Here is a 12,085-nt window from a genome sequence, read left to right on the forward strand (position 1 = left end):
AGAGTAGAATAGTAATTCTTGATCTAGTACTTTGCACAAAAGTTTTAAATTAGCTTACTGTCAAATTAGGTGCCATTATCTGCCACGATGGCTCTTGAGATTCTGAATCTGGTGATTATGTTTTTCTAGATGAAATTCTTCACGTCCATATCTCATATTTTGGCTAGGGGTTCAGCCTCTGCCCACTTCGTGCCAGTAGGAACTTCCTCTGTCCAATTGCCTGGGGCAGTTGCCCAACTAGATCCATGCCCCACTGGGCAAATGGCCAAGGACTGAATACTAGATTCAGATCTACAGTTGGCTGGTGTATCAAAGGTGCAAACCTTTGGCTCTTTTTATACTTCCTTAGATAGGCTTCAGCGTCTTTTTGCATATAAGGCCACCAGTATCCTTGAGATATGGCCCTGTGGGCAAGTGAGCTACCCCAACATAGCTTCCACGTACTTCCTCATGGATCTCATACAAAAGGTCCTCTACTTGGGATGGGTGCACACATCGCAGAAGAGGTCCCATGAAGGATCTCCTATACAAATAGCCTTCTGCTGACAGGAAGAATCTGGTAGACTTCAATTTTTTTATCTTCTGCCAGCTTGCCGTCTTTGAGGAATGCCACTATGGCATCTATCTAGCTTGGGCCCATCTCCACACACATTGCTTCATACTCTGTTATCAAAGGCTCGACACTTGGAGCCTGATAGATAATCCACCACTATTGTCCTTGCCTCACCTGGCTTCATCGCACTGGCAAGGTTAGTCAGGGCGTTGGCATGGCTGTTATCATCTCGGCTAACGTGCTGTAGCCGATAACTTTGGAAATGTGTTAACAACTTGACAACCTCCTTGACATAGGCTATCATCCTCTCATCTCAGGCTGTGTACTCGTTCGTTGTTTGATTTACAATGAGCTTGGAGTCACAGAAGACTACCATATCGTCGGCTTCCACAATTGCTGCTAGTTTCAGTCCACCAATCAGTGCTTCGTACTCTACTTTGTTATTTGAGGCCTTAAATCCTAAACGAATGGACTATTCTATCATTCACCCATCTGGCGATACCAAAACCACTCTTGTCTCCGTTCCTTGTCGGTTTGAACTGCCATTGACAAAGAGACGGAAGGAGTCGCCGATGTAATATCGCAGGGTTTTAGCCTTTCTTCTCTCTTCTTTTGTTCTGCAGGCGTGGGGTTCCTTAGCCCCAGTTGATTTTTCTCTTTCTCTCCTGGACATCCTAGGCCAGAGCTCACCGGTGCTCGTATTGGGATCGCACCTAAAGAAAATTCTTCCACAAAGTCGGCTAAAACTTGGCCCTTGATTGTTGTGCTCGACATGAATTCTAAGTCATACTAACCTAGAATTACAGCCCATCAAGCTACTCTGCATGTCAGGTCTCCATACTGCAACAGAGACTTTAGTGGATGCTCGGTTAGCACCACAAACTTGTGGGCTTGAAAGTAGTGGTTCGGTGTTTTCGAGGCCATTACCAGAGCTAATGTTAACTTCTCTAGAGGCAGGTTCTGGGTTCCTACATTTGCCAGGGTCTTGCTCACATAATACACTGCCTTCTGCTCTCCTTCTTTTTCTTGGATAACTACGACACTCACAACGTGGTCCGAAACTGCCAAGTACAAACACTGGTGGGGTTGTCAGGTACTTCTTCAAGTCGGCCAGGGCAACTTCGCATTCTTCTATCCACAGAAAGTCTATAGATTTCTTCAATAACTGAAAAAATATTTTACACCTATCTGAACTCCGGCTGATGAATCTGTTCAAGGCTGCCACCTTGCCGGTCAAAATCAGGGTATGTTTCGCTGTCGTCGGGCTCTTCAGATCAAGGGTGGCCCTGATCTGATCTGGGTTCGCTTTAATTTCCCTCTTGGTTACCAAGTATCCCAAGAACTTACCGAATTCAACTCCAAATGCACACTTTGAGGCATTGAGTCGAAGCCGATATGTTCTCAATATGTCAAAGACCTCTTTCAGATCGGCCAAATGATCCTGAGGTTCCTTAGTCCAAACCTCCACCGTTCTTCCAATTATATGTTTGAACATCTTGGTGACCAATCTTTGGTATGTCTCTCCTGCATTCTTCAGCCCAAAGGGCATTACTCTGTAGCAATAGAGTCCTTTGGGGGTTATTCATGCTGTCTTTCATTCGTCTGGGGCATACATTGCTATTTGGTGATACCCTCCATATGCATCCAGAAAACTCATTCTCCTATGCCCTGATATGGCATCCATCAGTTGATCAATCTTGGGCAGTGGGAAGCTGTCCTTGGGGCAAGCCTTGTTCAAGCTTGTGAAGTCTACGCAGACCCTCCACTTGCCATTCTTCTTCTTTACCACTACCGTATTGGATAACTAAGTAGGATACTTCACTTCTCGGATGGCCTGTGCCTCTAGTAGCTTCTCCACTTCTTCTTCAATTGCCTGTACATGTATCAATGTCGGCCTCCTTGCTCTCTGAATGACAAGTTTAGCTGACCTATCCACGTCAAGTCTGTGACTGGTGACCTCGAGGCTGATTCCCTGTATCTCATAGGGTGTTCAGGCAAACACCTCTATGTTCTCCCTCAAGAAAGCCTCCAATTCTCTTTTATCTTCCTCGGCTAAGCCAGCGCTGAGGAGAAAGAATTATTTCTCATGTCCTTCTTGTACAGAACCTTTTTTAAGGGTTCTTCTCTCTTGTCAACTGGTTCTTTGTCGATATCATCCAAGACCTCGTGGTTTTCGCTTTCAATCTCTGCACTCTCTACTTCCCTTACATTGCAGGTGTACTTCATTACCACCATGGAGTAAGCCTGTACTTGGTCTCCCCTTACTTCTTCAATCCCCTGTTCAGTTGGGAATCACAACAGTTTGTGCAGCGCTGAGGGAACAACCCTCATTACATACAACCAAGGTCTTCCCAAAATGATATTGTATGGGGAGAGAGTGTCTATCACAGTAAATTGCATTATTACCCTCTTGCTCATTGCCTGTACCTCTAGACTCGTGGCTCCTAGAGGCCATGTCGGCGTCCGATTGAATTCGACCATAGGGCTGTCAGATTACTCTAAATCATCCTTGTGGAGGCCAAGCTCCTTATAACATCTGACATACATGATGTCACAATACCTGCCCTGATCAATCAATATGTGCTTCACCTAGCAATCTCCAATCTTCAAAGTTACCACTAGGGCATCATTATACGGATGCTATACCATATCCAAGTTCACTTCAGTAAAAGAGATCATCAGTCCTTAATGTTCATTTGTTCTTGGCTTCTTCTGCTGGACCTAATATACATGTTGCAGGTGCTTTACTCTCTAGGTCTTCCCTTAAACTTCATTCTCATTGAATACATTGATTACCCAGGGTCCATCTGCCTGCTACGATGGTAGTGGTGGAGGTGGTGCTGCTGGTGCCTAGGGAAGCCTCGTGTGCTTTTCCCTTGTCTTCGCCTTATCTACTAGGTCTCTCAGGTGTCCCTGTCTGACCAGATCCTCCAGGTGTGACTTTAGAGCCCTGCATCCTTGAGTCATGTATTCATTCTCGTCTTGGTAAGCACAATGTTTCCCAGTGCTCCTGCCCATGTACTCTCTAAGGACCTTCTCCGGCGCTTTGTAGTATGGCTGGTTCCTGATCCTCTCCAAAAACTTATAGATTGAAATCCTGAATACTGTGTTGATTGCCTGCATAGCCCTTATTCCTGTTTCTGGCCAGTCAACGCTGGTATTCCCTCGGCCTCACTTCGATGAGTCATTTCTCCTTTCTGGTTTTGGTGTCTTCTTCACTTTCGTGTCTTCCTCTCCTCTAGTATACTTCTTAATCCGTGCCATGAGCTCTTCCATGCTCTTCAGTAGGGTTTTTGTAAGTGATTGCCGAAGCGGGCAATCATCATCTAGGCCGTTTTTGAAAAAAACAACCGTCAACTCCTGGTTACAAGCCGGGATCCAGTTGTAGACCTCATATTATATCTTGGCATAAGCCTTAAGGCCTTCGCCATCGCTAATCTTTAAAGCGAATAAGGAATTTACCCTCAGTGGCTGCAACTTGTTTGTAACAAACCTGGCCACAAACATCTTGGCCAGGCCTTCCCAACTCTTTGCACTCCCTTTCAGCAGTTTATGGATCCAATATGATGCTATTTTTTTGAACGACGATGGGAATACTTTGCACAACAGTTGCTCGTTCCCACTCCATAAAGCCATTAAATTTAAATATAAGTCAACATGAAACTTTGGGTCAGACTTACCATCATAAACTTGAAACCTCGGCATGCTAAACCTCTTCAGCACCTTGAACACAGCCAACTCCACCGAGAACGGTGCCTTCGGCTGGGCGTTGGATGTGATCTCGGTGTTGTGCCGCTTTCTCTAAAGGTAATCTCTTAGGTCCTCATTTGTTCATCCGAGGGCTTGGCTATCAATAGACTTCAGACTTTTCAGCACGCTGCTTTCGGTGTAATTGTATGTTCTCTTGGACTTCCCTTCGTCCATTGCATCGTCAAAATAGAGGCCTTGCCCTTAGATCTGTAGAGATCCCCTAACATAAGTCACTTTGGTCCATGGTGTCCTCTGTGACTCGCCTTGTACTAACTCTGTTCGCCCGACATCCCATGATGGCTGATGTAAGTTTCCTTGTCCCTTGCCATGCCGTGGGACAACTGGGACTGTCTTTGGTCCTTTTTTCTGGGCATCAGTTTTGATTATTGGTGCCGGCGTGTCTTGTAATGGGAACGATGGTTGCATCACGTTATTTTGCATCATGAAGTTGACTACCATCTGTAGGTCTGTCAACTTGTCCGCTATCCTCTTCAGTTCCTCGTCTCTTCTCAAGTACCTATCCTTCCACACATGTAGATCGCCTTCATGGTAATACTTATCTCAGCCTCCCTTCTTCAGGCCATTGCACTCCTTGTCGACATCATTCATCCCAAGATTCAGGTTCTGCACTTCTTCATTATCGTTCTCTTCTCTAGCGTTAGGGTCCATATGTTCTTCCTCCTCATTGTGGATGTCGACCCCAATTCTCACTTCTTGTCCGTTATTGGCCATCTATCCTTACTAAGTTCCCACAGATGGCGCCAAATTGTGGGTGTTGATTTCCAACCACACAACCAAATAGGGAACTTAGCTGGAGAGTACCGACAGAATAGATTGAACCAACAACCTGCCAACAAGACAATGTGAATACCACAGTGGTTCGTCCACCCAGGGGCACTCCAACAATTAAGTCAGTAAATCTTATCTCTCACAAACATCAAAACAGTACTTAAACTCATAAGTAAGGCATACCTTAGACCTACGAGGGGCCTCACTTTTATAACCAATAGTGACCTAGTCCCCTAGAAGTCTCACTTCGTAGGACTTAAGCTCAATGCTTATCCTGGACTCTTGGCTAGATAGAGATATACTCCTCAAGAGCCTTATTCTTATCCAGACCGAAAGCCTCTTCTGATCTAGGACTCTTGTCCCTTATCCAAATATCTCAGGATTCAGGCATTACTGTAGAACATCTCGGCAATGCTGTGATTACCTCGATAAAACATGATCAGTTCCACGTGGCACCTCGGCTGGCATGTCGGTGCCACCTTAGCCATGTGGTGTCTTTCATAAAATACTTCCCCACACATCTTATATTCAAAGCTACACGAGTCTTCTAAATATACAACATGTCACAAAATAATCATACAATGTATTTAAATGCCCCAAGGCTTACATAAACTAAATAGGGATTTAACGCTTACAAATAATGGTACGTGGCCATATAAAACAAGGTCCTAGACTGTCAATAAAAGAGCACATAAGCCCACATCCAATATCCATGAAAACTCAAGGCTGCGGTCCATCATCAATACCTGAAAAAGTTTAAATAAATGGTGAATAAAAATCCAGTAGATAATGCTTCTACTCTAACAACATGAATCAACAATGTACATGATCATGATGCAATACTTGATATATTTCTCAAATTTTAAAATCAAAGTTTATTTCCAAAACAACCATTTGTCTTACATAAGGTTCATTCCAAATTCCAAGTTCTCTATCCACAAACACATCCAATTAATTAATGTGAATTTTCAAGCCATATATTTGCCAGTGGTCCATCAGAAGATTCACATATCTCCTACTTTACCAGCTACTAGCTGAAAGAAAATTTGATACCTACTCTGTGTAGGTTTTCAATCTTTCACCGTAGAGTCTCAACCCAGCATAATCATTTCATCAATCATTATGCACTACCTTGAATTCACCATTATTTAAAAAACCCATTTTCTTTCTCAATTCAAATTTTTTTTTTTTTTCTCAAAAGATTTAATCCATGGTTCTCAAAACCAATCCATTTGCAAAATATAGCCCCAATTCTAATTCCCAATTTTCAATATTACTCATTCAAAGTTTACAACATTTCGAACAAATTTTCATAATTTCATGACTCAAGCAAAATCATCATTTCCATGAAAATTTTGGTGAGACTTTCACAAGAGTACATAAAACATAGTCCATAAGCTACAAAACATGTGACAAAACATAAGAAATCTCTACAATTTCACAATATGATAGTAATATAAGACAATCTTTTTAAATAACTCTCAATTTATAAACTAGGTTTTGAAATATTTGGGGTTTTTTATTTGACACAATGCACAATGATATATTCTCAAAATAAAGTAAAAGAAATAAGGGATTGATCAATTTGGAAGCATCAATTTGAAACCCTAACTTGTACATGGATGCATGAGCAAAAAGGGTATCATCTTTATATAAACAACTCACACATACACCATAAAACACATGTTGACAAGAGAGAAATAAATCCTAGCTCAATGAAGAAGAACTCACAAATTCTAGCTTGAGAAAGGTAGAAAAATCAACTTCCAATTAGATGGATGTGAAGAGCTCAGAGAGGTGAAAAACTTTAATGCTCCGAGTTCTGTGAGAAAATCCCTCCAAGTGCTCTAAATCAACAGATAGAATACAAAAAGAGAGAGAGTGAGTGAGATGAGACAAAGTTTAGATCTCCTACATAAGTGTTGAGCCAAAGTAGCCCTAAGCCCCCATAAATTTGACAAAAATATATTTTTTTTCCACAAAAAAATAACAGATCACTTGAGCGAACATTCTACTACTCAAGCGGTTAATGTACGTTTGCACGATCTATTTTTTGACACTTAAGACTGTTTTCAGTCATCTAGACCAATTGAACTAACTTTTGACCATTCGAGCAAACTAATAATGACAACTTCGGTGCTCAAACTTTGAACAAGCAAAACTACCTCATCCGAACTCCGTTTTGGACAAAAATTTGTGTCCAAAATTAATGCTCAAAAAATAAGATTTCCAATAATTTTGACCTCATATCAAGATTCAAAATGTAGAAAGAGCAAAAGAGTGCAAAATAGTAAAAAATGATTGCCTGAATTTGGGGCTTTTGGTCTAATCTTGTCCAAACATCATGTTAATAGAGCAATCAAGATTCCAAACATCTGGAAAGGAGTCTTAATTATAAAAATTAAAGGGTCAAATTGGCTCGATTCTCACAGCATTGGTGGTGAGGAGTGGAGCTCGATCTGAGAGGGGGAACTTCGATGTACAAAGATGCTCACTGCTATCATGGTTTCCATCACTTGTATTTTCACGAAAACCCTAAGTTTGATAAGCGACGATAGAAATGAGAAGGGAAAGCAACAACTATTGGAAAATTGAAGAAGATGGAGGTAGCAGAGAGAACGAGAAAAAGGAGAGAAAGGAAAGGGAGGAGCATTAATGACAGAGGTGAAGAAGACGAAAATGTATGGGAATGAGAGGGATGAATATGTGGCAAAGTGCATTCTAATGTTAAATGATGAACAATTGTGGTATTCTTAGATGATTGATTAGATGGAGTTGGTATGGTCAAGGTTCAAAGTCTAAATTTACATCAACTTGAAATAACTAAAGAACCGTGCCGCATGTACTTTTTTTTCCTTTCTTTTTTCTGTTAGCTAATGTATGGAGAGTTACAATTGTTATCATTTTAAAAAGACAAAGTTTCAATTGAAGGAAAGTTCTATAATACACACCTCATTTGGCTATATGCCCAGTTTTGATGTTTATGGTCTTTGGTTATAACTAATTGTGGTGTTAGTTATGATTTGATTATGATTCATTGTGATATTAGTTATAACTTATTGTGAGCTGTGCAAAATATCACCCAATCCACTAAAACCATACCGATCCACATCGATCTGCACCGCTCTATCTGTTAACTACGGTTTAAACTCCGCCTTCGAAATCGCTCTGCTCCGTTGTAATTAATACATATATATTTTTTTAACTTATAATGAAATATCAAAATAAAAATGAGTATGACAGATATTTAATATGTGAAATTTATTACAAAATAGTAGTTATATATATGAAAAAGATTATGTAAAATTAGTTTGTGTTATATATATGAAAAATATTATGCAAATTAATGTTATATATTATGCAAAGGCTTGATAATTGGTTAGAATATTTTGCAATCCGCCAATCTGCCGAAAACCGCTCAAACCGCAATCTACCAATCCACTAATCCACTAATTCGATTTATAATTTTACTCTCAAACCGTCCGAACTACACCGCACACACCCTAAGTTGTGATATTGATTATGACCTATTGTGATTATTATTTTGGTTATAATTGGAAAGGCCTTTGGTTATACCTTATGTAGGGGTTGTTTGTTAATGTTTTTTTTTTTTTTTTTTTTTTTTAAACTGAAAACAAATTATTTTTGTTTTCAAAAAAATGAAATTGATTTCAAAATTTTCAAAATTTTTGAAAACACAAAAAATGTGTTTTCACTAGTTTTTAAAACAAGTTTTCACTTTCTCCTCTCACCCACCACCACCACCACCACCACCAACCAACACCACCTATTGCTAGTTGGAGAGCTTTGGCCAACCTTCGGCGACTCTCCGATTGGTAAGCAGTCACCGTCGTGATCTTTAACCACCTTTTGGCATCCTTCTGTCCCCTTGTGACCTTCGGCAACATCTAAACATTTACTCTAGCGAACACCTCCAGCCACCTGCCATTACTGGGCACCACATTTGTCCAGCCTCCATTTCCTACCACTAACTCTGACAACTCATCAAATATATTTCTTTATTTTTATTTTTATTTATTTTCAAAATATTTTTGTACACCAAATATGTCACGACCCGAAACCACCCCTAGAGGTTTGGATCATAACCGACCAGTAATCATAAGATTACCTACGGTCTCAGACAAAAATTCAAAACATAATTAATTATATCGGCCAGAAGCGGAAGCAGATAATGATATGATAAAAATTTGTCCAATGAGCTATGCATATATGTAGTTTCAGAATACTTATAAGTTAAAAACCCACATCCAAAATACATTCTTATATACATAGTTACTTCAAATACCATACATGGAGTACAAGTCGTCATCTTCTTACAAAAACTTAAAAAGGCTTATATACAAAACATGGTCATACAAGACCAAACAAAAACAAAAGTAAAAGTAAAAGCAAAAGCCTCATCAGGAGGCACACTTCGATTGACTTCACAAAAACTCAGGTGATCATCAAACATCTCTAAGGCTGAACACCCCACTACTCACCTATATACATATATATAAGAGTGAGTTAGAGCCCAGTGACTAACATCCAAGTAAAGGGTTTCATGAATGAGTTCCAAAGCTTAATCATAATCATTTCCATATCAAATTCATTGCATAGAGGAACGACCTCTGGTCCAATACATGACAGAACGACCTCAAGTCCATCATATTATAGACATAATAGATGTTTAGAACAGAATAGATCATAGCTTGACAGAATGACCTTGGGTCCAATTGATTACAGCTGTATCAGATTAATAGAATGACCCTTTGGTCAAACACATAACAGATATCTCAAACTTATCAGACATTTGGAATGACCTTAGGTCTATGTTATTAGATATACAGAACAACCGTGGGTCCATTATACACATTCATACTTTGTCAATCACATTTACAGATATCATGTTGATCGGACAAATAGAAAGCTCATTCATATTTACGAAATCATAAGTTCAGAAAAGCTTACCACATTGAAACATTTAGAAAATGGAATATATGAAAATATATTTACTAAGATATTACTCACAACTATTAAATTGTTGTCACGTCTCCATGGATCAACCTACACAATACATAAACATATACACATGTTGGAACACATTGCTTAATCGAATCATTCTTTTCTTAATTAATTCCTTTAAGTCCAATTTTTATTTATTAAGTCATTCATAAGGCTCATCTCATGCCTAAGAATGCTTAGAAAGAAATGAGAATGTGAATATGGACATAATGCAACTTTTCAAATAAGTTAAAACAGGACAGTTCACTTGAGCAGTCACTTGGTTGCTCGAGCGGTTTGTAAAAGTACCGGATGCTTGAAATCTAGACTCGATGATCGCTCAAGCCAAGTGCAATGAAAATTAAGGTCGCTCGAGCGAACACTTGGCCGCTCGAGCAGTATGCAAAACTCTACAAAACTACTGGATGAATGAAATGTGCGCTCGAGCGATAACTTCATCGCTCGAGTGAAGCGGTTGAATTTTGGGTTTTCAAAACAGAATTTTGAGCTTCAAAACTTGAGTCCAAAATGTAAAACCTTGCATGACACACACCAAACCATGAAAACACTTCAAAAAACATGAGTATATAGTCAATTCCGAACCCTTAGCTAAAAACTCCATGATTTCACCAAATTGAAGCTTGAAACTTCATGCATGTAGACATTATTTTCAAATTCTTCTTCCATAACTCTCAAATCATGAGATTAAGCTTTAAAACATTGTAAATCAAAGATGCATGTATAATTCAACTTCCAAATTCAACTTAGATAACATGAATCATGCTCAAAATGATGAAACTTCGCAAAATTATGCATGCATGTATGCTTACCTTCAAATTCATTATCTTTAAACCATTTTCTTGTGATTTATTCTCATATTCTTCTTGAATTCATAAGCTAGGTAAGTTATCTTCATGAATTAAGGTTGAATTTCATACATAGAGCTTTGAATTAGATGATATACAAGCAATCCTTACTTGGTTCTTCTTCCTCTTCAATCATCTAGCTTCTCTCTCTCTCTCTCTCTCTCTCTCAAATGATGCTCCAGCAGATTTATGTTGTAAACATGAGCTAATTCAACTCTTATTCTCATATATTATACCCGTGATTAGCTTAATACACTAATTAAGGATTAGGCTAATTAATTAGGACTTAAGCTTAATTAATCAAAATTTAATTTTACTAACCTGAATCAATTTTTAATCAAATTCCCAATAGGCTCTAAAAATCATGACATCCTAATTAAACTTGTCAATTTCAGTTTCTAAAGTCATCAAGGCTTTCACTTTTAAATTCAGAACATAAATCATAATAGACAATTCACAATTCAAATAGATATACACAAATTAATCACAAAACACATAATTCACAATTCAAAATTAAATAAATATAAGTATGTTAGGTGGTGGGGTTATCACAAAATAAGTTTTCTTTTTTGATTTGTTACAAAAATAAATGAAAACTTGTTTCTTGTTTTTTGTAAATAAAAAACTACAAGCTGAAAACGTTAGTAAACAAGGCTGTAGTGTTTGGTTTTAACTCATTATGTGTTTTTTTATTTATTTTATTTATGACTAAAAGTGATTTAGTTATGACATTAAATTGTCATAAGTTGCACATGGTACATACTCTTGAGCATTTTTTTCCCTTTCTTTTAAAGGTACTTTAATCTAAATTTTTGGGAGACTGCTAATACCCCCCCTCCCCCCCCCCCCCCCCCCCTTCTCTATTTATTTTTTTATTAAAATTTTTTCCTTACACGAAATATCAATTTTATCCTCATCCTTAACCCCCAAAACTTTAACTCTAACCCTCACCCACTACCACCACCACCTGTGGCCACCCCCACTCTTCACCAACCTCACTGCCAACCGCAGCCCCCTTTCACCGACAACTCTCATATTCCTCAAAAAGTAACTACCATAAAAAACATGAAAAAGATGATAACAAATAAAAATTAAAAAATTATAGTCCAAATCTATGTATGAT

At 38.8% G+C, this 12,085-nt stretch overlaps 1 long non-coding RNA gene across 1 annotated transcript; it reads right to left on the reverse strand.

Moving 5' to 3' along the window:
• Window positions 1–5,614: 5,614 nt before the first annotated feature.
• LOC145801275 (uncharacterized) lies at window positions 5,615–8,123 on the reverse strand. Its single transcript, XR_014342504.1, has 2 exons — window positions 6,824–8,123; window positions 5,615–5,838 (listed from the first exon to the last, which is right to left on the reverse strand). It is a non-coding gene; the product is annotated as an uncharacterized LOC145801275 (long non-coding RNA).
• Between the last annotated feature and the right edge of the window lie 3,962 nt (window positions 8,124–12,085).

This window comes from Camellia sinensis, chromosome 10 (genome assembly GCF_055761805.1).
Source record: "Camellia sinensis isolate YWXY chromosome 10, ASM5576180v1, whole genome shotgun sequence".
Taxonomy (NCBI): domain Eukaryota; kingdom Viridiplantae; phylum Streptophyta; class Magnoliopsida; order Ericales; family Theaceae; genus Camellia; species Camellia sinensis.